This window comes from Marmota monax, unplaced genomic scaffold, assembly GCF_021218885.2.
Source record: "Marmota monax isolate L192 unplaced genomic scaffold, Marmota_monax_Labrador192_F-V1.1 WCK01_AAM20220418_F8-fsc00491, whole genome shotgun sequence".
Classification (NCBI taxonomy): Eukaryota; Metazoa; Chordata; class Mammalia; order Rodentia; family Sciuridae; genus Marmota; species Marmota monax.
In genome coordinates this window covers 253,470-281,112 of record NW_026692211.1, presented here as the reverse complement: position 1 = coordinate 281,112, position 27,643 = coordinate 253,470, and the positions used below count along the sequence as shown (strand labels likewise).

General features: G+C 37.4%; 2 pseudogenes; one reads left to right on the top strand and one right to left on the bottom strand.

Moving 5' to 3' along the window:
• Positions 1-156: 156 nt before the first annotated feature.
• Positions 157-3,514, bottom strand: LOC124085399 (small ribosomal subunit protein eS27-like; annotated as a pseudogene).
• Positions 3,515-3,605: 91 nt separating this feature from the next.
• LOC124085404 (protein MCM10 homolog) overlaps positions 3,606-27,643 on the top strand; it is a 30,113-nt pseudogene continuing 6,075 nt past the window's right edge.

Sequence of the window (27,643 nt, the reverse complement as noted above, 5' to 3'; positions counted from 1 at the left end):
CCCTTTCTTGTTTTGTGATATATTTTAAAAGGCCCTCACTGTGATTCTGATACACTCTAACCAGTGCTATAGAAAGATATTACAGAGGCTGAACAGAGAAATGTCCAGTCTTATCTTGCATTTCTTATTCAACAGATATGATATGAGGCCCAAGCATGTGATTTCTTTTTTTCTTTTTAATATCCAAAACGTGTTTATTGGTATGTTTTCCCACTCATCTTGATTCAGGATGCTTTTAGTGCTGCTTCCTCCTGAAGGAACATCCTTCTGTAAGTCTTGCTTTTCTTCCTGTAGGCTGGCAGAGAACAGTGGAGCAATCAACACAAAAAACTATTCTCTGTGCATGGTTAAAAACTGTGGTGATTTTATAGCATCCTGGGCACTTCACATCCATGAAATAGGAATTGGGGCTCTGCACCAGGAACCACTTCTTGTGTTTCCTCTTCTCTTCTGGAGAGGGATGATGGAGATTTTTTTGCGAGAGGCATGTTCTCGTGGGGAGGTCATCACCGCAGGAAAGGCAAGCATATGATTTCCAATGAGTTCCCAGGTAATAGTGATGCTGCTGGTCCAGGGACCAGACTTTAAGAAGCACTGCTTTATAGCACTGACAATGGCCATTTCCTTCCTAAAAGTCTCCTTTCTTGGAATTCTATGCCATCATTTTCTGCAGACCCATCTCTTATACTGGGAAAACCTGGGGGCAAGAATATAAACTGAGTCCTATATACTCTATGTGTACCATTTGAAAATTTATGGTTAAAACTTACCATCTCCTAGGGTTTCACACTGAATTATGGCACATGAACAGTGGTCCTTAGGCCTCCCAACCTTGTTTTGTGCCTCTTTCACAAGCAACAAGACACCCAGCCTGCTATTCAAGCTTCCTGCACCCCTACCCCAGCCACTATCTTAGACAAAGGATTGGCCCTTGGAAGGACAACCAGAGGCTGAGGCCCAAGTAAGGCCCTTGACACAGGCTTAGATCAATTGGTTAGAAAATTCCAGGAGCCTATGACATAGAGCTTTGATTACAGGAGATTGCCCATGATCCTGGTGGTATATTCCCTTGGTCCTGGGGCTCATCTCCCTGTGAGAAAGGGTACAGCTGGAAGAAGGATGGGAGAGAACAGGGGCATATAAAGGACATGGTCAGGGTGCCCTATGGCCTTGGGATAAGAGTAGTTCAATTTTTTGTTTTTTTTCTCTTTTATAGTAATGAAGGTTGAACCTAGAGGCACTCTACCACTTAGCTACATCCCCAACCCTTTTTATTTTGAGACAGGTCCTCACTAAGTTGCTGAGGCTGGCCTTGATATTCCTGCCTCAGCTCCCAAATTGCTAGGATTACAAGTGTGCACCATCACACCCAAAATAGGATCATTCACTTTCCTAACCCCTCTGGCTACTCCTATTTACCTCTGCTTCTTGCCCCTCAAATTCTTGTGCTCCCCAGGGTTCTGACCTTCTACACCTGAGGCTCTTAATCTGAGAGATGTCTATGGATGAACTTCAGTAAAATATGTGAACCCCTGAAAAAGTATGCAAAATCTTCAGATTCTGAGTGTATATTTTTCCAAGAGGAAAAATAGAATCACTTTCAGTATTTTCTCAAAGGGGTTTGTAATATCACATACCCCCAAAAAGATTAAAACCCCTGTAATATAGACTCTGTTTAGATCTCATTTTTAGGTATTTTTTATGATTCTCAAAACTATTGTTCATGGGCCTCTGTTTGTATTCTAAGGAGACATCAACCTCTCCCAAGAACCCCAGACTGGAGATTAAGCTGACTATTTGGCCTTTCTTAATCAGTATCTTAGATACATCTCATTATGAAACTGAAAACAGAATCTATTGACTCCCCTAAACATGTTATGTTTTTCCTGTGTCCCCTATTTCATTGCATTGCCTCAAAAAACACCCAGTTGCATAAATCCAAAATCTATCACTCATCCTCACCCTCTCTTTCTTTAATATCCCCACTTTCAATGGGTCCTAAATCTGCTCTCATTTTTTCTCAAAATCAATCCCATCTCTTTCCTCAAAATTGCCACTATTCTAAATCCCATAAGAATGGCTTGCTCCCTCACTCCAGGAAGATTTGAGGGCTTAAAGATTGGTACTGTTTCCTACTCCTTGCATAGAATGGGATGCAAAGAGGACCTAAAAGTCAAGGTGAAGAAACCAACTCTAGACTACCAATCAGAATTTGTCAAGGAATTTCTACATGATGGCTAAAACTAAATCAATGATGAACTTTTATAATTAGATGCAGTGATACATTTAAACACCTTTCTTCAATTTGATTTTTTGTAGTCTCTTCAATACTGTGAAATTTTCAGCACTCACAGTTCTCAAAAGGTATTGCTCCCAGGTTGAGCTCATAAGTGGAGCATTAATACACGGAGGAAAAAAATCCATGTAGATGATGTCAGGATTGTTTGTTTTTCAGTCATCTTAAAGCTGGTTTTAATTGTTCTAAAATGAAGGTAGATGCATTGGACAAAATAACATCTTATATGAAATGCATTGGGGGAATACCATGCCTGAATAGTGTCCTCAAGAGAAAAAAAAGACATGATCATTTTGGTCCATTAAAAACTTGTCTGCTCGGAAGTCTTTGAACTTATGTAGAAGATAAGTCTGCACTTAAAAACTGTATTCTTAATATTATGTACAAACACTATTTTTAAAATTTTTTTAGTTATCAATGAACTTTATTTTATGCCATTATACATGTGCTTTTTTTTTTTTTTTTTGCATTACAATTCTTAATACACATATATACCACAATTTGGTGCTGAGAATCGAACCCAGTGCCTCACACATGCTAAGCAAGTGCTCTATCACTGAGACCAAACACAACCCCAGCCCTGAACACTATTTTTAGAATGTAAATACACCAAGAGGTCTGAGTTTACTGCAGAGTGTTCTGTGAAAAATATGGCTTCCTGCCAAGTTATTGTGAACTCTGACACCTGTTACAATTCTCAAAACCTGTGGACCTAGAACTATCTGGGAATAGTGGTTTGTAAGTCAAGGAATGTCATCTAGCCTTTCCCTCATTTTACAAATAGTGAAAGGAAACCTAAAAATAAAAGTTATTTCCCGAAGGTTGCAGTCAAAAATAGAATTTTTTGTTTTTGAGTTCGAATATCAACTGGACATAAGGCCAGCAAAGCTAAGTGAGATAATCAACCAGCTTGTTTCGACCTATATCTACTTACCCCACAGGAAATTTGTGAGCGCAGCAGTAAGCGTTTGGCAAACGTGGGGCTTCTCTGTGGCAATTCTCAGCCTCCACCTCGTGGAAAGGAGAAAATGTAGTTGCGAAGAACTAGATCATTCAGTCCTTAAAACGCTGAAGAAATGAGTTTGGACCGCGTATAAAAATACTGTAAAGACATCCTGACGCTGGGGGGCGTCAGACTCTGTTTTACAGGGTCCATCCAAGAACTTCACGGAAGTTCCGGTGCCCTCAACAAAGAGGGCGCCTGGTGACATAAGCAAATCAGATTTCTCTGCGCAGGGGCCGCGTTTCGCTGGCTCCCCTGGTATTCGCCTAGGAGAGCTCTAGCGTAGCCAATCAGTACGGATCTGCAGCCGCATGCGTCTGACGTCAGAAGCAGGGGCTGGCCCGAGTTTTAATTTTGACGGGTTCCGCGGTAGACTGGGTCTTGTAGCCGGCGCCGGGTAAGAAACGCGGGTTCTGGGCGTGCGGGTGACCCTTGCGCGTCTGTGGGAGGACTTGGAGGAATCTGAGCATGAGAGGCGCAGAACCCTGGGCGCTTGGGTGGGCGAGATCCGGGATCGGGCTGCAGTGGGGGCGAGCTGCTGAGCACCGGCCTGGGGAGGGTGCACTAAGGGTGCGGCACTGCGAGGAAGACCCGCCTGGGCGCCGGGTCTCCTACTTAAGAAATCAGTTTTGTTTTGTTTTTTAAAGAGTAACCTTTAAAAATACTTGCCAAATGAATGCCTTTTGTTCATTATTGATTCGTTCCTTTGTTTGTCTAATCAGTAATTTAATTTCCTAACCAGTATTGAAAGCTGCATTTTCCGACCTCCGGACATGTGATGTCTACCCTTAGGAGGAGGCTTGCGGTCTAAGGAGGAAAATAGATTAACAAACAAGTTCACGGTGATGGATGATGTGCCATAAGATAGACGAAAGGATATCTTCCTTTCCTTTATGATGAGAAGGATATAGAAGGAAGCTTAGCAGATAGGCTGGTCTGGAAAAACTTAGAAAAATGGAGAGTTAAGTGAGGATGAGAAGCTCTGGCGGAGCTTTCCAAACAAAAGTGCCTGAGGCCTGAAAGCAGGCTTGTCTGGCTGGAGCATAGTTTGGGAAGTGGGTAGAGTTGGATGGGGTATACACAGAAAAGATGAGGAAGTAGAAATACAAGGTGAGACAGTATCCATTGCCTCGCAGGCTTTGTAAATTTTGTTTTTAAGTGCAATGAAAAACCATTAAAGAATTTCAGTTAAGGAAATACTATGATCTTGTATGTGTTCCTAAAAGTTTACTAGGGAAAGATTATGGTGACTGTTGTATGGAAAACAGATTGTAGGAAGCAAAGAAACCAATATAGGACGTTAACATAATAGTCCAGACAAAGATTAATAGTGTCTCATATTAGGGTTTTGTCAGTGAGGTTGGAGAAAACTGAAAGATTTGAGGAATAGTTTGGCAATAAAACCCATAATGCTTGTTGAATGGCCCTGGATATGAGAGTGAGTATGTTCTGAGGAAGGCAGGGGCTGGTTATAGCAGTGAACCAAGTTTGCTCCTAACTCTGCACTGGATTCCCTGGTGAATAACATCCTACATTACACACGATGGGGTCCATGGAAATGTTTGTTCAGTAAATAAAAAGAAAGCACCATAATCAATATCTTGACCTTGCACTTGTGAAAGTGACATATACGTAAGTTAAGTCTAAATAACCTTGCAATTTAATAAGTCACTTTAAATGAAAAAAAAGGAGAGCACACAGAATGATATATTTTTATCTTAAAAAGCTCCTCTGTGATTTGCTAACTAATATTGAATTAAAATTCTGACAAAGGCTGGAACTAAGTAATTACACACTAAGCTACTATGGATAAAGTCAACATCATGTGCATTATAATAAATAATATGGGATACCAGCCCTAATATTTAGACCAGCCTCAATGAGTCTTATTCATAGTCTGTCTCATTTCTACCACCTTGTATTATACAAACTACTCTACTACATTTCACCAATGTATGATTTCTGTATTCATAGTGTGAAGACAAGAAAGAGAAGATTGTTTACGTGTAAAGAGGAGATAGTGTTGGCTGTGGGCAGAGACAAGATGAGAAATTGTCAGATTCTAGATGAATTCTAAAGTTATAGCCCATGGGATTTGTTGGATATGCACTGTTAGACCAAAAAGAATCAAAGGTGACTTTTTGTGTTGATTTCACACAGCCAAGATTCTACAGTACTTATCCTCTTGGCCATCTAATCCTCCTTCAGTTCCTGGTCACAACTGTTCTTTTGACAGCATGGATGGTAAGACCTGGTTATTTCTTAATTTCTCTTTGTTTTATGGAAAACCATGCTTTCCTGCATGGACTTGTTATTCTATTTACAAAATAGTGAAAATGCTCTCCTAACCTGAGCAGAATATTATCTCAGTGGTTCAAAAGAGATCTCATTTTAGCCTCTGAATGTTATTTGTTTTCAACAGGTGAGATTTTTCTTTTCCCTCTGGCAACTGTAATTGTCTTTCATAATACTGCTTGCTGACAGGTACTTAAAATGTGGCAAGCATTTGCTAAGATCCTTACATATATTAACTTACTTAATCTTCATAGCCACTGTATTTTATAGACAAGAAGTCAGGGATGTTTAGTAACTTGTCACTGGTTAAACTGTCAGATCAGGGATTTGAACCAGGAAGTCAGACCTCAAGAGCTTGCATTTGATGTGGAAATATGTTGAAATCGTTTTAGTCTTAGTCTAGATCTGACTTAAATTCCGACTGTCCTTTCTTCTTTTGAGGGGGATGATAGTGGGGGATTGAACCCAGAGGTGCTTAACCACTGAGCCACATCCCCAGGGTACCTCCCACCCCCAAGGATAGCATCTCTCAAAGTTAAAACTTCTTAACAGTTTTTTCTGTTGTTGTTTCAATGTTGGGGATTGAACCCAGGTCCTCATATATGCTAGGCAAGCACTGTCCTACTGAGCTACATCCCCAACTCTTAACAGTCCTTTCTAACTTTCATTTTTTTCATGGATGTGTGCACAATACTAGTCAGTAAAGAGATATTTTTCTTATTTGCAAAGCTTAGCCTGAAGCAGCATAAAAATGACTTGTGTTGATTGTAAAGGGACCTTGACAAATAAAATGCATTATTTTTCTGGTTGCATATTTGAGGTCATTGTTTGAAACTAGATTTTTTTAAAAAAATTTCAAGATTATTATACTTTTTAAGGAAAAAAAGACTATAAAACTAAATGTTGAAATTCATTACCCTGTGGTATACATGAAACTCATTGCACTATGGTATGATGATAGTTTCTTGTTTTCCTAAAATCATTAAACTATAGAGTAGTTTATGTAACACAAACCATAACTTTTTCTATGAGGTGGACATGAAAATAAGAGGTGCTTGGATATGTGCTAAGAAATCATAGTATTCAGTAGGAAAAACTAATGTGGTTGGTATGCCTTCACAATTTGGCCAACCTAGAGAGCATAAAAAGTTTACTGGTACTGGGGATACACTGTTGAACATTGTTCCGGCTTACATTTTCATCAAGGGAGTAAGATAAATATAAATCAAGGTCATCAGCCAAAAGTAAAGAGAGGTGGGGGTATAGGTGGTTTGAGGAAAGGCTGTGTGAAGTAGGGAAAGGGAAAGGAAATGTATTGGGGAAGCAATTTTTGAGCATTGTTGAATGCCTATTTATTATTGCTGGCATAAATTTAAAAGTAGGCCAATTAGCATGATAGCATGTCTTTTCCCAGTAATATTGACCAGGTAGCGTGACATTATAGAAGTGGTAGTCGTTGGACTTACTCATGGTTAAGATTTTGTCAGGGAACTTGAGAACATGTGAGAGAAGCATGGGATTTAAGAGTCTTTGGGGGCTAGTGATGGAGCACCCTGGGAGCATTTGCCTAGCATGCACCTAGGTTCATTCTCCAGTACTACGAAAAAGAAATGAAAAGAAAGAAAAAGAGTCAAGCCCTCTTCCTGTGATGTACTATCTTTGGCAGCTAGAAATGAAAGGTAGTAGAGGCCTCTCTGCTTTGATTTAGAGATGTTGCAATTTCTCTGAAGCACAGGGAGCTAGGATCACCTCTCTTCTCATGCTACACGCTGCAGTCTTGAAGTCTTTGTTGACCCAGCAATTGAAACTAGTTTTTAAATGACATCTGACTCTTAACCATTAGGCTTGTCAGAACATTCTAGGATGTAAGAGTAGCCCTTTGCTCTTTCCATCTGCTATGAGAGTATAGAGTGGTAGAAGGGGTTGGTTTGTTGATCTAGAGAACTCCTTACTAACCCAGGCTGCCACACTGACCTGTCTCCTGTGAAGCATGGGAATTAAGAGTCTTTGAACAAGTTCCTACCCATTCCAGCCCTTATCTTTCAAATGAGGGCAATCAGTCAGATATCCTTGACATTTTGCTCTAAATACCTCTGATTTTATAAAGGAATAGTGCCCAAATGTGGGGAAGAGGGAATGAGCAAAGAAAATAAACTAATTAAGAAAGAAGAAATACAACTTGCCAGTAATTATAAAAGATTCTTAACCTCACCAGTAATCCAGGAAATGCCAATCAAAAGAGTGCGATAATTTTTAAGTCATCTTTGGCAAAAAAAAAAAAAAAAAAAAAATTCAAGATGGTGTCCTTCCACTTTGAGAATAGCTTAGCAGTATCTGCTAAAATAGGAAGTGTACATTCCCAACAATCCAGCAATTCACTTCCAAGAAACACACATGTGTAAGAAGATATATATATATATATCTTTTTAGAATCATTTTTAGAATTGGGAACAACCTAATGTTATTTATTACCAAATGGATTATTGATACGGCCTTACTATAGAATATGATACAGAAAGTAAAAGAAATAAACTAGAACTATTTTGATTTGGTTTAATTTTACAAGGAATATAGAACGACCAGTGGATACCGAGGAATAAATACAGTGTGAAATATTTGTTTCTTTTTAAGACAACAATATCATGTATTGACTCTTACTACCTATATATATGTAAAAGTATGGAAATGGGCCAGAATGATACCCCCAAATTATGAAAGTGATTGCTATAGGGAGTGGTAAGAAGTTGGGAAAAGATCTGGCATGATAGATCCCTGCTAAGTGTTACTTAAAAGGCCAGAAAAAATGTTAGTGATGGCTAATTCTGGATGATGGGATATGAATACTTTTAGTATACTTTTGTATTTAAAAAAAAAAAAAAAAAACTCAAAATAGTTAAAAAGTAAGGAAGCATACACAGCTAAGGCCTGAATCTATGTTTACTGTTTTTTAATTATTCTTTGATTGGCTGAATCTCATGGAAATTGTCATTCAAAAAGTTGTCTCATCAGTTAAAGTAGCACAGGTAAGAAAGATGTAGCCCAGTGCCTGGGCCTCTGTAGTCACTAAGCAGATCCTCGTCCTTTCTTTCTTGGTCTTATGCCTTCTAAGAAGTATCTGAGGCCAGGAAATGTAGATACAAGGAGAACAACAATGAATCAGGCAAAATGGTGAATCTGTAAATTGATTTTAATAATTTTGTTATGTTGAATGTTTAACTGTGCTTGTCATGAGCAATTTCTCAGGTAGGCTTAATTTCCCTCCTTTATTTCCTCCAGTGGAGGAAGATGATTTATCTTTGCTGACGGCTCTGCTGGAGGAAAATGACTCAGCCTTGGCTTGTAATTCAGAAGAAAGTAACTCCCTGCCCCAGGAAGATGGTAAACCTGACACGTTCGACGAACTCTTTGATGCTGATGGTGATGGTGAATCATATACAGAAGAGGCTGTTGATGAAGTGGGAAAGATGGAAGACCAGAAAGAAAATTTGGCCACTCTCTTTGGGGACATGGAGGACTTAACAGATGAGGAAGAAGTTCCTACATTGCAAACAACTGAAAACAAAGTCCTCCTGGCTCCTGCACCTAGTCAAGAGAAAACCAATCAGGAGTTACAAGGTGCTCTAACCATTTGCCAACAGACTCCAAAACCACAAAACAGATAGTTTTCATCAAAATACTTGCTGATTCAAGGGTAGAGATAAATGACTTTGTAAAAAATAAAATTTTTTTCAGTAGGTAGTTAAGATAGTATGTACTCAAGATCTGTTTCAGCATCCATAGGCCTCCTTGGATCATTGTCAGCCAGCCATAATTGATCCTCCACAGAATGGCTCTTTTCATGCTTATTACATACTTTATGTGCATTGAAGCCAGGGATAAGACTACAAAGGTACCACACATTCTATGTAAGCAGGGGGCTGTTCCCAAACAGAAACTTTGAGGCATAACTTTGTCTTATTCTTGGCATATTTTTAAGTCATAACACAGTTCTGGGGTTTACTGTCTCTTCTAATACAGGCACTAGCATTTATTATGTTAGCTATGATATTTCAACTTACAAAATAAATATAATTATTTCTTTTTTTAAATATTTTTTTTTATTTGTAGGTGGACACAATACCTTTATTTTATTTGTTTTTACTTTCATGTGGTGCCGGGGATCAAACCCAGTGCCTCACGCATGCTAGGCAAGCACTCTACCACTGAGCCACAACCTCAGCCCTGTATAATTATTTCTTTGCTTCTAAAAATTAGCTATACATATGCATCAATAATATCTGTGGTACAAATTCTTAACTAGCTTAGATATGAGAGTCTTAATTGTTTAGAAATGAAAAGTATTTCTCTGAGGGACCTCTTTGAAGTAAAAATTAAGCATGAGCTTTAAGTATGTGGTTACATTGAGAGTCTCAAGGTTTTGGGGGTGGGGGACAATGTATTGCCAGCATTTTTCTCATGTATCCATTTTTTTTCCTTCCTGGTTCTTAAATCTGTTTTTCTTTCCTAGATGAATTAAGGAAGTTGCAAGAGCAAATGAAGTCCTTACAGGAACAGCTAAAAGCAGCATCACTTAAACAGCCTTCAAGTCCAGCCCTTCCACATAAATCCCCTGGTAATAAGACTGTACTTCTGATAATTCTGTCTTTAAGAAATTGTAACATTATTCTTTGAATTCAACTCCTAACAAAACAGCCTTGGAACCTCTTCCTAAATTGGTTTTTCTGATTTATTTTTATCAAGAAAGTAAGTCTCCACGGCCCCCTCTTAAGGAGAAGAAAGTTCAGAGAATTCAAGAATCAACATGCTTTTCTGCAGAGCTTGATGTCCCTGCCCTACCAAGAACCAAGCGAGTAGCTCGGAAACCAAAGACTTCTACAGGTGTGATACTCAAGGCCTCACTGGTTGCCACTGCTCTTGCTATGTTTAAAATGTATTTTGGCATTGTCCTGTGTGCATGTGTGTGTGTGTGTCTGTCTGTCTGTCTATTTATCTAGTCTTTTGATCTGTCTTATGTCCCCACTGAGAAAAGTAAGTTTCTTGGGAATGGAAATCATATGATATATTTTGTGCCTTTCCTGTACATCTCAAAGTATTTAGAAAACCCTTAGGTATGAAGTAAATGCTTACTGAATAGTTAACAGGTTGAATTATTTTAACCATGTAATCTTAAAGTTGTACTTTGGACTGAAGTAAGTATAACATGTGGATGAAGTTCTCATGCTGGGAATATGGAAATTTAATCTTCAGGCTTGGGGGAGTAAGGCATATATGCCCTTAAAATGATAAAGCTTTATTTGAAACTGGGTTGTATTAAGCCAGTGTTTATTCTTTAGGGGAAAAAACTTCTTTGCGGGGCTGGGGTTTTGGCTCAGTGGTAGAGCACTCGCCTAGCATGTGTGAGACACTGGGTTCAATCCTCAGCACCACATATAAATAAATAAAATAAAGGTCCATTGAACTAAAAAAAATAAAACTTCTTTGCCAGGAGTATAGAATGGTAAGCAAATACATACACACACACACACCCAAAATGAAAAGAATTTATAAACCCTATATCGGTCTTGGTTTATTGCTTCAGTTTGTCCAAAGTGATTATTCTTCAAAAAAACTTGAGACAAAATGGTCTGGAGATAAAGAAGCCTAAATGAAGCAGCATTTATTGGCCATGTTTGTTCAAAAGCCCTTTTGAATAGCTTTGACCTATGACGTGGTAGTGGAGAATAGTTGCAGTCTTGGAGTGGTCATATTAATTTGATAGCAAGTTCTATATTGAGTTTATTCACTCATGAAAATTGTCCATTCTCTTGAGACATTTGGCATTATTAGCATGTTTCATTAGGCAGTTTTCAAAGATTTGTTTTGAGGAGGTAGGACATGGACATGGTTTCTAATTCTAAAATTCTAGAGTTGTCCTGACTCTTAGCTTGGGAGCAATGATCCAAAGTCCCTTTGACATAATCTTATATAACAAGGGAAATTTTATTATGGAATATACCCAAGCTTTCTGATCTTTGGGAGCATTACAAACACTTCCAAAATGTAAAAAGTAACCACATCAGGGATATTTAATGCAGATAATAATCAGAATACCCTTGTCCCCCTTTTCTCCCCTGTCTTACAAATGGAATGGAATGGAATGAAATTAAACAAGAAAATCAAAAGGGAAATTAACTTTAGATATCCCCAAGTTAGAATTTGATCTGTGCATAGATCTCTAATTATTTATTCCTAAAGGAAGGCTTTCACTTCTGAATAGAATCTACTGAAATCTTGTATATGGTGAACACTCAATAAGTATCATTACATAGGTATTTTAGAACTGCACATTCTAATACAGTAACCACTAGCCACGTGTATCTATTTAAATTAGAAACTTATTTCCTTAGAAGCACCAGTCACATTTTAAGTAATCAGTGGCTACCTGTAACTGGTGGCTACCATCATGTTGTGTTGGACTGTTTTGCAGAGATTTTGAGGGTAGGTTAAAAATGGTCTTGTGGGCTTCATTTTGTTCTGTCTTCATTTTGTTTGTTTTGCATTAGTTAATTAAAAAAGAAACTGAAAACAAATTTTGCATTTATCCACGTGGCTTTCTTTTTACTGAATTCTTAAGGTAACTTTCTAGAGGCCAAGAGCTCATTTTCAAGGATGACAAGTGCACCCTCCCAACCACTCCAAACTGTTCCTGGGAACAAACCCAGTGGGATAACTAGAGAGCAGAGCTTGGGGACACCAGGGAATTCTGGAGCACTACGAGCTCAGCAGGTCTCTGTGGAAGCCTTCTCTGGCCTGTGACTCAGGTCAGTATGTGTAACAATCCTCTTATTTCCCTCATTTGCACCACTAGGTGGCTCTTCTTCTCAGAAGACAGAGACTTCTAAAAGTAGCATGTTGGTGCAGCAGATTGACAGAATACCAACAGCGCTTGAGCTGAACAAAACTTGGCACTAAGACCAGCAGTAGCACTTGGTTTGACTCAGGACAGTTGCATATGAAATGTTTAAGGAAGATTTATTGTTTTCATGATGAATAAAGAATATTTATCTGTAATTAAGAAGAAAATGGAAATATATTTAATCGGAAATTGACAGGTGGAACAGGGATATTCACTATTTTGAGGGTTTTTTTTTTCATCTTTATTTAGGTATAATTTAGTCTACATTTTATTTTTGTTGTACTAGTGGTTATAGATTTTTAAAAATATTAGGATATATAGGTGAATGAGGATAGTAGAGTTCTATATGAATATATAGTATGGTCAGAGACAGAATAGATGTTCATATTCTATTAGAGAAGAACAATTTGAAAATTCACCAGATTTTGACTAATGATTAGGAATAAGAATATATTCATCAAACTGGTCATGGTGATCCATGCTTATAATCCCAAATACTTGGGAGGCTGAGACAGGAAGAAATAAGAATTCAAAGCCCACCTCATCAATTTTGCAAGACCTTAAGCAACTTAGCAAAATCCTGTCTCTAAATAAAATATATAAAAGGGCTTGGATGTGGTTCAGTGATTAAGCACCCCTGGGTTTAATCCTCAATACCATAAAAAAGAGAATGTATTCATCAAAGCTAAATTCAAAAGCCTTTATTGTTGTTAGAGTATTTGTTTTTTAAAAAGTCTGGTTGGAAATTGTAGAAACTGAAATTCTTGAAGAACTGATGAGCTTTAAATATCAATTCAGTTTTATAAAAATTTTTAAAAGAATATTATAACATGTTATAACTTATTAGCACTTAAAGGATTTGTGATTTTTTTTTTCTTTTTCCTATTCTGTGTAAATCCCAGATCTATGTTTGGAGAAAGGCAAACCTCACTTTAAAAATTATCTGATTTTTGTTTATTTGCTGTAAAAATGTGTGTATTGTTTATATTATATAACTTAACCCCTTGAGAAACTGTAGAGGTGTGTGCCCATAACACCTCCTCTTATCACCTGGTTAAGATGCCAGATAATCTCTTTTTAGAATTATAATCTGTTTATTGCTGGTTTCTTAACTTAGGCGACCTAGAGTATCCTCCACAGAAATGAACAAGAAAATGACTGGCTGAAAATTAATCAGACTATCTCAGATAAAGGAAAAGATGGCAAGTGAGAAACTGGAAGAAATGGACTGGGTGACATTTGGAGTTATAGTGAAGAAAGTCACTCCACAGAGTACTAACAATGTAAGCCATGCTATTGATTTCTGAGCTACTTCATTGAAAACTGATAATGGAACTTATATCTTTAACTTTTTACTTGTCAGTATTTCACTTTGAAAAATCTAGTTCACCGTCCTTTGTGTTGGTATAAAGGGGAATAGGTAAAGAATGCCTTATCTTTTAAAAAGCTAATTATATAGGTTTCTTGGGCTTTTCATTGTTCAAATCATTCTCATAGTATTTTATGCATGTGAACATCCATGTGACACTGTAATCCTTCCTGTGGAGGAGAGAAGGGCAAGTGATCAGAGAGGCTGAATTCACAGATCTTTTGGAGATCCCTGTAAATGCAAATTATCAATCACAAAAGTGCTGAAATCTCTGGCCTATGCCAACACAATATGATATCTTTAAGTTGGTGGCTCTTCCAAAAGATCTCCCAAGTTTCAAAATTGCAGTTGACTGAGGCATAGTGTGGAGGAAAATCTCTGTGACTTAGCAAGGCAAAAAAACTAAGTTCTAAGCTTTGTTCTCTCTTTAAATAGTGAGAACAAAGGTAGGTCCTCAGGTTGACCCTTAATCTTTCTTGAAAGACTTCCATTTCTTATCCATTAAATGAAGCCTGGCTTTGGTTATATTGAAAATCCCTTCCAGCTTTAAAATACTGTGCTTAATCAGGCCCAATCTGTTATTATTTTCCATTTAGAATTTTCCAACCATGGATTGTTCATAAGATCTGATACCAAGATTGAGCTTTAGATTAGTGTGCCCTGTTACTATTGGGATAAATGTGAACAAATATGGTTTTCATTTAAGTAAGTTCTTAATTGTTTCACACTGGCTAAAATGACATTGAAACAGTAGATATGAAAGTTTATCTCAGCTCTTCCAAGAAAGACATTGCATAAACCCATAGAAGAATAATTATAATGCTTAATAATACAGGCACTAACTCACTATAGCCTATAACCAGACCTGTCCTGGGACAGCCCTGATGAAATAGTTTGTTTCAGTGTTATTCAAACAGTTCTGTTTTTTAAAATGTGTCTTTGAAGGTTATTCATGTTATAAGTGATTCACATTTTGAGTTGTTTTCTCTAATACTTGTGAAATTTTAAAGCTCAGCCAATTTTCTTTAACCAGTTAAGTCCCAGGTTTTCAATTCTTGAATATTTCAATGAAATTGACACAGTGGCATTAAAATAGGTTGGAAATCATAATCTAGAGCTTATTATATAACTTATTATCATTAATAATGTTAATTATGTCAATAATATTAATGGATATTAGTACTAATTATTCACTTTCTTTTCTCAAAAGAATGGATCTCCAAAAACAAATATTTATGTCAAAGTTTCCATAAGTGGTATATTTGTTGCTCAATTTAGTTTTTTTTTAATGTAAGTTTTTTAAATTTATATATGACAGAATGCATTAGAATTCTTATTACACATATAGAGCACAATTTTTTATATCTCTGGTTATATTCATAGTATATTCACACCAATTCATGTCTTCATACATGTACTTTGGATAGTAATGATCATTACATTTCACCATTATTTCAATTTAGGTTTTCTAGGTGTTTCATAAACGGGAAAATGGGCATAATAGATTAAACGATGCTTTTTGCTTCCAAGCCAAGCAGAGATTTAGTAGCATACAGCAGAACCTCTTTATTACTGCTAATAATATTATTAATTTTATATTATTGTCTCCATTAATCTGGTGTTTGTTAACTAATAGATACCAAGTTGTTTACATAATAAAGTTTATGTTAGTAAGTTATTAAATGGTAACACTGTAGCTTCTTGTCCTCTTAATGGTGTGTGTTGGGGGCAGGGGTTAAAAAGGAGTGTTGTGCCCACTGCATAGGATTAGCAGACATTTGATGATTGTATTTTTGGGATTCATTATATTTCTGTATTTTCCTACAATGAAACACTTGAACTGCTGGGCATGGTGGCACACACCTGTAACTCCAGCAGCTCTGGAGGCTGAGGCAGGAGGATTGTGAGTTTAAAGCCAACTTCAGTAATTTAGCAAGGCCGTAAGCAACTTAGTGAGACCCTGTCTCTAAATAAAATATATAAAAGGGCTGAGGAAGTGGCTCAGTGGTTGAGCACCCCTGGATTCAATCCCTGGTATCAAAAAGAGTACTTTAGCACTTGAACCATAAATAGAGACAGGGTAATCAACAATTCAAAAATTCAAATTAAAAATAGAATAAAAATTATTTTCAGGGGAAAACATTTAGCATTTGGAGACTAAATGATCTTCGTGACCTCACGCCATATGTGTCATTATTCTTGTTTGGGGAAGTTCATAAAGGACTCTGGAAAACGGATCAAGGTACTGTCATCAGATTGCTAAATGCTAATCCCATGAAGCCCAAGGATGGTTCAGAGGAGGTAAGAATGTGTCTGTGATTATATTGATTGGTTGTCTTTACAAATTAGCTGAGTTTTATAAAAAATGTTTGTATTGGTCTACCCCCCAAAAGTGAGTCATGCTTTTATATTATTGTCTCCATTAATCTGGTGTTTGTTAATCATCCACAGTGTTCTGAATTTCTACCTTCTCCAAAGTGTTCTGTAACAACTACCTTTACTATATCTTTTCAAATTAGTTCCAAGGTTCCTAGAGTTTTTTGAACTCTTATGCTCAGGTTTCCTTAGATCCCTTATAAATTTTCATGGTAGCCTCAAGGAATTTTGCTCCATTAATTATTACAGTCATAACTGTAGTTTAGAATCAAAGCCTCTTCTCAAGCCATATTAGACTTTTTGGTACCATCCACTGCTTCTCTAATAAATTACAAATTACTTGTTGAATTAGCACCAAGTAATTTCTTTACCCTCATCCAGCAAGCTTTGCCTTCTTGTCAGATTAAATTCAAAAGTAAGGAAAGGGAAAAAAAAGTTATTTCGCTCCTTGTTTTCAACAAAAAGAATAGCATCAGATCTTTATCTGTTTGGGAATGTGTTTGTCTACAGATAATAGGAAAATTTCACTACAGTTTGTTTTTTAACAATAAATGGTGGGGCTTGATTTTCTTACATGATAAAAATCTAAACATGGGCAGTATAGTAATGTCATTGCAATGACTCTGTGAGTCTCTGACTTTCCCCCTTACTTACAAGATGACTGAAGTTCCAGTCATCACTGTGGAGCAGAATACTGTATCAGATATTACTCCCAGAAAAGGACTCGAAACACCTTGCCAGTTTCTGCTAGGCAAGAGGCTTATGCACAAACCCGACTGCCAGAGTTTGCGTCCATTGATGCTGAATGCTCTCAAAAGCCAGGCAAAGTAACTTTATTACTTATAGATAGGTTCTAATAATCCATAGAAGCCCATGATCCATAGTGAACTGATCCCCCTAAAACTTAGGAAAACTAGCCAGTTTCCAAAAGTACTCTATTCTAGACTGTATAACACACCAACCTCAAGTATTATAAGAGGGTTGAGGATAAAATCTAGGCTCTTCAGGACAGTTCCTCCTTATATTAGGACCTGTGTTCATAATACATTCTGCCTGAGAATTGCAAGCAAGAAGGAGGAGAACTGGTTTTCCTCCTGCAATCATATCACCATTCAAGGCAGCAAATGAAGAGGAAGGATGAGCCGGCCACTCTCCTACTAGGAAAGCAAGGGCATTCCTACCAATTCCTGCTGAAATCTCATTGGCTAAGTCTCAAGACTTAAAGCTAGACCATTACTAGCTATAAGGAGTGCTGGGAAAGCAAAGTGGGATCCCTTTTCTGAGGCTGAGCTTTTGCAAGTCCAAACAAAGGAACAATTCTGATAGCCAAGAAGAAGGAAGAGATCATTACTGAGAAGAAAGCTGAATGTTTTCTCACTTCTAAACCTCTTTTATAGAGCCCCCGTCTTAAATTCCTTTGGACCAATAAAGTCTTAAATCAGTACCAACCATTCTTTTATCCATTCTTGCTACTAAAAGACCCTGTCTTTGTCTGCTTTTAACTCTGCCTTTTTTTCCTTTAGGTGTGCTTGTCTATTGATCATCCTCAGAAGGTTTTAATTATGGGTGAAGCTCTTGACGTGGGAACATGTAAAGCCAAGAAGAAGAATGGAGAGCCTTGTACATAGACTGTTAGTTTGGTTTATTTCAAACCTAAGATGGCTTCTGCTAAAGAAAAGTGATTAGGATTAGAGTTTACGTATTTAACTGTAATGATTAAATTGGAATAGAGTTTCCTATTTAACAGGAATACTCAAAATGAGAAAGTGAAATGTGTGGTTAATAATTGCCAGTTTAAAAAGCTAAGGATAGGGAGAGTTTCACTGCCAACAATGATGAAATACACCAGCAACCTATACTGTAATATAACTTCCTTATGACTCTTTTAAGAAAACAAAAATAGCTTCATTGATATGTGATTCATATACCATACAATTCACCCTTTTAAATATACAATCAGTAATTTTTTAGTGCATTCAGAATTGTGCAACCATCATTACCATGTAATTCAGAATACTTTCATTATTTCAAAAAAAAAACCCATACCAATAGCAGTCATTCCCCAGTCCCTCTTCTCCTACCCCCTGGTTAGCACTAGTTTACTTTCTGTGTCTGCATTTGCCTATTCTAAATAATTCATAGAATGTGAAACAGAATGTGACCTTTTTGACTGATTTCTTTTGCCTACCACATCTTTTAAGTTTCACACGTATTGCAATATTCTTTCATTTCTTTTTATGGTTAAATAATATTCCCTTGCATGAACAGACTGCATTTTGTTTATCCATTCTTCAGTTGCTTGACATTTGAGTTTCTACATTTGGCAGATATGAATAATGCTGCTCTAAACATTTAGGGGACTCTGCATGTAGATAGTGTTGTGAGGCTGAAAAGAGGCTCTTTCTGCCTGCAGCTCCCAGGGCTTCAACCCTAGTCCTCATCAGCTGCTCTTCTTTGCAGAACAACTGTGAGTACTGTCAGTATCATATCCAGGCTCAGTACAAGAAACTCTGCAAAGCTAGCTGATTTGCAATCCACCTTCTCCGGAGGACGTATACCAAAGAAATTTGCACGCAAAGGTGCCAGTCTAAAAGAGCGCCTGTGTCAAGATGGTTTTTACTATGGAGGAGTGTCTTCTGCATCATATGCAGCTTCCATGTAAGACATTCTCAGGGCTTCTTTTGGGGCAAGAGTTTTGTTTGTTTCCTAAGAGTAAACCCAATGATTGGACTTTTCTGTAACTGACCTAGGATACTTGTCCAGGTTTTATCTTTCATAGTTTACTGCCTGCAGTGTGATAGACAGGACTTCTATTAGCAAAGCATACAGAAGGGAGTGATTAAGCAGTCATGGTCTTTAACACAGAGCCCGTACTTTTTTTTTTTTTTTTTAGCTTCTAACACAAATGGTGTGATTTTGTGGGGGCTGTCGGTATACCATTAAGAGTAAGTAATTCACACTTCCTGTTTATTTGATAATATCAAACACATTTTTATGATTTAAAATAATTTCAGTATTTTTTCCACATTGTTAAAAAGCAATATGTGTGCATTATTTTAAAATAAGAATATGCAATTCAACCAAAAGAAGAAAGTAAAAGTCACCTATAATCCTACCACCTAGAAAATGATGAGCTGTTTGGTATTTATGCACCCAGGTGTTTGGGGTTTTTATTTTTTTTAAGTTTGAATTTTTGGTAATATTAAGTGAGCCATATTATACTTATACATTTCTTTGTGAACCCTTTTTTTCCTCACAAAATAATGTTTTCCTAGTCAAATATTTAATGTCATTATTTTTAGTGGTTACCTGCTATTCTTATTCTTGGCTCTTTTAAACACTTAGAGGAACATTAATGGTGATTCTAATTTATAACATCATAAACTAAGCTATCCTCAATTTTTAGTTACTATCCTCAATTTTTACACAAAGCTTAATCATCTTAAGACAAATTCCTGGACTTCTAGAATGTTGACATATTTTGTATTTCTTTTGCCCTTCCAGAATGGCCTCAGGCAGATTTGTAGGTTGCCTCTTATTCTCCACATAAACCAATTACACTGCCAGGTCATGGCATTAGTAAAGCCTACTTACATGGTGCTTTGAGAGACTTCAACAGTTAGTAGTAAATACATTGAATATTTATTTCTGTGACCTTTACTCGTCAGAGCATTGGCGCTGGTGCTTTTTCTTTCATGGTGTGGCTCTTATCATTTCAGTGCTGCGGCTGTTGCTCCTAAGAAGGTTCAAACTACTCTAAGTAATCTGGTTGTGAAGGGCACAAACTTGATCATTCAGGAAACTCAGCAAAAACTAGGTAACTTAGTTTCTTCATCATAAATTTCTTTCTCCAGTTGAAATATGTTTTATTTGGCTTATACGCGTAAGTGATGAATATCCAGCCGTCACTCGCACTTAATGCATAATATGGCCTAAGCTAAAAGCATGAAGCCCAGAAGCAAGACATAATGAAAACGTACATGTTGATCTTAGCTGTGCCTTGGCTTTGTGTGCTTTAAGATTTCCTAATGTATCTGGGTCAGACTCTTAATATCCAGCATTAGAATCAGTGGTTTTAAATTCCTGGTCAGTCCTATCAGTTATCTTTTGTTAATTCTAAATCAGAGAATGCCAGCCTACTGTGTACGTTTGGTCTTAACATGGCTGGGGCCTAGCATAGAAATAGTGTCTGAAACAACCCCACAGATATTAGTGCCTAGTATTCTAGTTATTACTAGAAATAACATACTTACAATACCCTTGCAGTCCTAGACAGATGTTAGGGGTCAAGGGCTCTATATTTTCTCTTGACATTCCATTTGTTTCATTTTAAATGATTAAATTATGATGAGTACAGGTTTTTTAAAATGACACATCTTATGACATTAAACCATCTGAATTTTGGATCCTTTCTAAAGCCAATGTTTGCACATCCCAGGAATACCCCAGAAGGCCTTGTCTTGCTCTGAGGAGTTCAGGGAACTGATGGACCTGCCAACATCTGGAGCCAGAAACTTAAAAGAACACTTAGCGAAAGCCAAGGCTTCAGGTACAGTCAGCTTTCAGGCAGCAGTGTGGGCCCTAGTTCTTGGCTCTCAGGGAACCCCTAAGATGGGCTTGTGTTTCAGGGTTCATGGGAAGCTCAAAACCTGCCATCCAGTCTATCTCAGCATGAGCCCTCCTGAAACAGCAGAAGCAGAAAATGTTGGAGATGAGGAAGAAGAAATCAGAAGAAATTCAGAAACGGTAAGAGGAGCAGATTTAATATTCACTGTTTCGGTAACTTATCTTGGGAATCTTTTGAATTTCTTAATCGATTTCAATTTCAAAATGTGATTTTAGATTTGGTTGGATACGTTTTTGTCATAACCTGAAGGCTCTACATTTCTAACTTAGGCTAGTGACTCCTGAAACCAGATATAGATTAGTTAGTACCACTGTGGAAAAAGAGAAAGGAGTGAAGCATGGAGAGGATTTTTATAGAAAGGGAAGACATGTTCACTTATTTGGCTCTTGTTTTTTTTTTTTTTTTTTTTTTTTTATTTTGTTACAATTAGGTTTTTAAATATAGGCAGAGCCAATGAGTAAATTGTTATACTTAGTTATTCAGATAAATGAGAAAAATGAGGCACTAAAAATAAGGAGTCATTTTTTGAAGTAAAATCAAGTGGAAATAGAGAGGGTGGACAAATCAGAAATTCCCGAACTCAGGTTGTCTGGATAGTGATAACAACCACTGTTTATAGGTGCTTAACATGCACCAAGCAGTCACTCCCTGAATATAGCATTTCATTCAGTCCTCACAATAACCTGACAAGGCTTTATGGTCCTGGTTTCACTGATGATGTAACTGAAGATAACAGCCGGGTTTCAGCCTCCACCCATTCTACTTCACTGTTTTAACCAATCTGCTATCCCAAGTCTGGGTTGCTAAAAAGGTGGGTGGTTACATGGAAACTCAATTAAAAGTCAAGGGGAAATTCTTTGGAAAAATAAGAGAAGGGTAAGAAGGGTTTGGTCTCAGGCAGCTTAGTTTGAGATTCTGATAGGGTATCTACAGAAGTTATTTATCATGTGCCTCCAGGTAACATAAATATATATATGCACATGAAAATACATTGGGTTGTGAGCCTGGTGGGAAATAAATAATACCTGTCAGCTAGAAGGCATTATAGTATGACATTTTTCAGGATTTTGCTGGCAAAACAAAACATAACCTTCGGGCAGGATTTGATAGGCGGTTTGCAAACTAGCCTAGACCTCACAGGAGTGCTCATTGATAGAGAAAGGAATACTGGTCTGAGATTACTTGCTACCAGTTGTGAGTCTGTCATTTGTAAGCAATGTGTTATTGGGCCTCAGTTTCTTCATCTAAAAATGAAGAGTTTGAACAAAATGATTTTTGAGATTCACTATTTTGATGTTGTTGTATTCTTAAATTGTGGGTTTGTTTTTTCAAAATATAAGGGCATTTTAAAAAAAGAATTTGAAGACTACCAAAGGTTTTTTTTTTTTTTTTTTTTTTAATTTTTTTATTTGTTCTAATTAGTTGTACATGACAGTAGAATACATTTTGACACATTGTACACAAATGGAGCATAACTTTTCATTCCTCTGGGTGTACATGGTGCAAAGTCACACCAGTAGTGTAATCATACATGTATATAGGGCAATGATGACTGTCATTCTACTGTCCTTCCTGTCCCTACACTCCCTCCCTTCCCCTCACTCAACTTTGGCAAAAGCCAAAGTTCCTTCATTGTTCCCAAACTCCCTTCCCTGCCATTCCCTCCTGCCCATGTATACACACTGTGGATCAGCATCTGCTTATCATAGAAAACATTCGGTCTTTGGTGTTTTGAGTTTGGCTTATTTCACTTAGCATGATTTTCTCATTTACCTGCACATGTCATAATTTCATTCTTCTTAAGCCTGAGTAATATTCCATTGTGTATGTACCACATTTTCTTTATCCATTCATCTTTTGAAGGGCATCTAGGTTGGTTTCATAGTTTTGTTATTCTGAGTTGAGGTGCTATAAAACACTGATGTGGCTGTGTTACTGTAGTATGCTGATTTTAAGTCCTCTGGGTGTAAACCAAGGAGTTGGATAGCTGGGTCAAATGGTGGTTGCATTCCCAGTTTTCTGAGGAATCTTCATGCTGCTTTCCATAGTAGTTGCACCAATTTGCAGTTCCCCCAGCAATGTGTGAGTGTGCCTTTTTCCCCACATCCTCGCCAACACTTATTATTACTTGTATTCTTGATAATTGTTGTTTTTACTGGAGTGGATGAAATCTTAGAGTAGTTTTGATTTGCATTTCTCTAATTGCTAGAGATGATGAACATTTTGTCATATGTTTGTTGGTCAATTCTGTTTCTTCTGTGAAGTATCTGTTCACTTCCTTAGCCCATTTATTGACTGGGTTATGTTTTTTTTTTTTTTTTTTTTATGTTAAGTTTATTGAGTTATTTATATATCCTGGAGATTAGTGCTCTGTCTGAGGTGTGTATGGTAGAGATTTTATCCCATTCTGTAGGCTCTCTCTTCATATTATTGTTACCTTTGCTGAGAAGAAGCTTTTTAGTTTGGAGATTCACTCTTTTTAAATAACTCTTAAAACCATGTGTAATCACCATGAAGGTTACAATGCCTCTCTATTAAGGACTTCCAAACGCATCCTATGTTTTTTGTCTTCCCAGTTGAGTAAACTAAAATGCAGAGGGATTCAGTGAGGTCCTGCAAGTCCTAGAGCTAACCTCAGGCTGGGATTCTGTGCACACCTTAGCTTCAGGACTGATCCCTGCAGAAGACAACCATTGGAAAGACAGTTGGTGGTGAAAGAGTTCATCAGTACTAAAGTATACAACAGTCAGAGCTTATTCAATGAAAAGTCAATTAATCTAAGTGTTAGAGTTGTTCTTGTGTGTAACTTGAATGATTAACCTAGGAAGAAATTATTTTAAAAACAAACTAGTTATCAGCTGGTGGCCTGCCTAGAGTCTCTCAGTCCAGTTTGAGTTCTGGAGTTTCCATCTGTGTAAAACCGAGTATATGTTTTATTTCTGCATGTTTCTTTAAAGATTTCTTCAAAGCTCCAGCAAAGACCAGAGACCAGCTGTTCCATGCTCATCTCAGCTTCCCACTTTTCAGTCTCCGAGAACAGGGGCTGAGTTCCCAGGGCTGGAAGGCACAGTGGCCACACAAATGCCTAAGCTTGGCCGAGGCATCTCAGAAGGGGAAGATGTTCTCTTTTTTGATGAGTCAACACCACCAAGACCAAAACTGAGTGCAGTTGCAGAAGCTAAAAAGGTAACTGGCTTCTATTTTCTTTAGTGCTTGATTTTGCATTCCATAAGACACAACTTGGGTGTCAAACTATATACTCATGTTTCACTAGATTCCTAGTGGTTATTTACCAATCGTGTTACGTAGAGTAAAAGGAACTTTAAATGATAATGGTATTCACATACCATTCATTTAATCTAAGAAAATTGAGCCCTGTCTCAACTATTCTTAATTAGGCTAAAGGAAATAGCCTCCAGGAAAATATTGCTTTACAGCTAGAGACATTGCTGTTAGGGAAAAAATTGGAATTTTTGAGGCAAGACTAAAAACTAGTAGTTTAAAGATTCCTTCTTTAGGGTGAGGGTGTAGCTCAGTGCTACAGTGTGTATTTAGCTCACACAAGGCCCTGGGTTTGATCCCAGCAACCAAAAAAATAAAAAAGAATTCTTCTTTAAAAAGAACCTTATACAGAAGTCCAGTCTGTCAATAGATGAAAGCTAAATTGCTTTGGCTGTAGTAGGGGTGGGGGGGTACCCAGAACACCATCTGACAACTGCCCTAGTCCCTTGATTGAACTTCTTTCTGCTTTTCTCTAATCACCAGGAATAACCCCTTAAAGGCAAAAGCTCACTCTAAGCCCGAGCCCCTTACCTAACAGTAACATCAATAATAACAGCAGTTGCACATATTGAGTAATATTACTCTGAGCATGCCATGCTCGTCCTATGTGCAGGTATGTGCCTTGTCTCATTGAATCCAGACAACTAGAACCTTATAATAAGACAGGTCAATGCTATCATTATCCCATGACTAGCATTCATCACATTCATCCATGGGTTTCCATACCCCTTACTCACCCCTTAGGTCCTCATAGAGTCTGGTATAGGAGATGTTTTGGCGTGTACCCAGGATTAGAACTGACCAGATAGTATTAGGCTGCTCTCCAGACTGACCAGGCCAGTCGTCCATCCATCAGGCCTACACAGGGGCCTCCATATCCCTCTGTCTTCAACACATTTTTGCCAGAGTACAAAGTGGCATTCTGATAGTTTGTTAAAATTGTATGTATTTGGGTATTGATATTTTTAATGTCAGTTCATATGTTTTTCTTTTTTGTATTTTCTGTTACTATCTCTTATTAATTACCCTACTGGAGCTTCTTTTTCTTCTTTATTTATAGATGTGTCTTTAGTATTTAAGATCTTAGTCCCATATAATTTTTTTATATGTTTTACTTAGTTACACATGACAGTACAATTATCTTGACATATCATACATTTGAATCAGATGGGATATAATTTCTCATTTTTCTGAGTATACAGGTTGCAGAATCACATTGGTCATGCAGTCACATATATACACAGTAATAATAATGTCTGTTTTATTCTACTATCCTCCCTATCTCCCCAACCCCCTCCCCTCCCCTCCCATCACTTCTCTCTACCTAATCTAGGGTAACACTATTCTTTTTTTTTTTTTCCTCACATCTTCATACATGTATTTTGTATAACAATGAGGGTCTCCTTCCACCATCCATGCAATTCCCTTTCTCCCTTTGTTTCCCTCCCACCCTTCTTCACTATGTAGAGGTAATCTTCTTCCCATGCCCTTCCTCTCTTCCCCATTTTGAGTCATCCCCCTTATATCAGAGAAGACATTTGGCATTTGGTTTTTTGAGACTGGCTAACTTCACTTAGCATAATCTGCTCCAGTGCCATCAATTTCCCTGCAAATGCCATGATCTTATTATTTTTTAGTGCTGAGTAATATTCCATTGTGTATATATGCCACATTTTTTTTATCCATTCATCCATTGAAGGGCATCTAGGTTGGCTCCACAGTCTAGCTATTGTGAATTATGCTGCTGTAAACATTGATGTGGTGGCTGTGTCTCTATAGGATGCTGTTTTTAGGTCCTTTGAGTATAGTCTGAGAAGAGGAATAGCTGGATCAAATAGTGGTACCATTCCCAGCTTTCCAAGGAGTCTTTATATTGCTTTCCAAATTGTCTGCACCGATTTGCAGTCCCACCAGCAGTGTATGAGTGTACCTTTTTCCCAGCATTCTCGCCAGCACTTTTTGTTGTTTGACTTCATAATAGCTGCCATTCTTACTGGAGTGAGATGATATCTTAGAGTAGTTTAAATTTGCATTTCTCTGATTGCTAGAGATGATGAGCCTTTTTTAGTATATTTGTTGATTGATTGTATATCCTCTTCTGAGAAGTATCTGTTCATGTCCTTGGCCCATTTGTTGATTGAGTTATTTGTTTTTTTGGTGTATAGCTTTTTGAGTTCTTTGTATACCCTAGAGATTAGAGCTCTATCTGATATGTGAGAGGTAAAAATTTGTTCCCAGGATGTAGGCTCCCTATTCACCTCACATTATTTCTCTTGCTGAGAAAAAACTTGTTAGTTTGAATTCATCCCATTTGTTGATTCTTGGTTTTAATTCTTGTGTTATAGGTGTCTTATTAAGGAAATAGGGGCCTAACCCCACCTGATGGAGATTAGGGCCTACTTTTTCTTCTATTAGACGCAGAGTCTCTGGTTTAATCCCTAAATCCTTGATCCATTTTGAGTTAACTTTTGTGCATGGTGAGAGATAGGGATTCAGTTTCATTTTGTTGCATATGGATTTCCAGTGTTCTCCCAGCACCATTTGTTGAAGATGCTATCCTTTCTCCAGTGCATGCTTTTAGCACCTTTGTCTAATATAAGGTAGTTGTAGTTTTGTGGGTTAGTCTCTGTGTCCTCTATCCTGTACCATTGGTCCACCAGCCTGTTTTGGTGCCAGTACCATGCTGTCTTTGTTACTATTGCTCTGTAGTATAGTTTAAGATCTAGTATAGCGATACCACCTGTTTCACTCTTACTGCTTAGAATTGCTTTAGTTATTCTGGGTCTCTTATTTTTCCAGATAAATTTCATAATTGCTTTTTCTATTTCTGTGAGGAATGCCATTGGGATTTTGATCTGAATTGCATTGAATCTGTATAGTGCTTTTGGTAATATGGTCATTTTAATAATATTAATTCTTATAATCACCTATCCATGAGCAAGGTAGATTTTTCCATCTTCTAAGGTCTTCTTCTATTTCTCTCTTTAGGGTTCTATAGTTTCCATTGTTATAAATCTTTCACCTCTTTTGTTAAGTTGATTCCCAAGTATTTTATTTTTTTTTGAGGACATTGTGAATGCGTTAGATTTCCTCAATTCCTTTTTAGAGGATTTGTCACTGATATACAGGAATGCCTTTGATTTATGGGTGTTGATTTTATATCCTGCCACTTTGCTGAATTCATTTACTAGTTCTAGAAGTTTCCTGGTGGAGGTTTTTTTTGGGTCTTCTAGGTACAGAATCATATCATCAGCAAACAGTGCTAGTTTAAGTTCTTCTTTTCCTATAGTTATTCCTTTGATTTCTTTCATCTGTCTAATTGCTCTGGCCAGTGTTTCAAGAACTATGTTGAATAGAAGTAGTAAGAGAGGGCATCCCTGTCTTGTTAAAGATTTTATAGGGAATGCCTTCAGTTTTTCTCAGTTTAGAATGATGCCGGCCTGAGGCTTAGCGTAGATAGTTTTTACAACGTTGAGGTAAGTTCCTGTTATCCTTAGTTT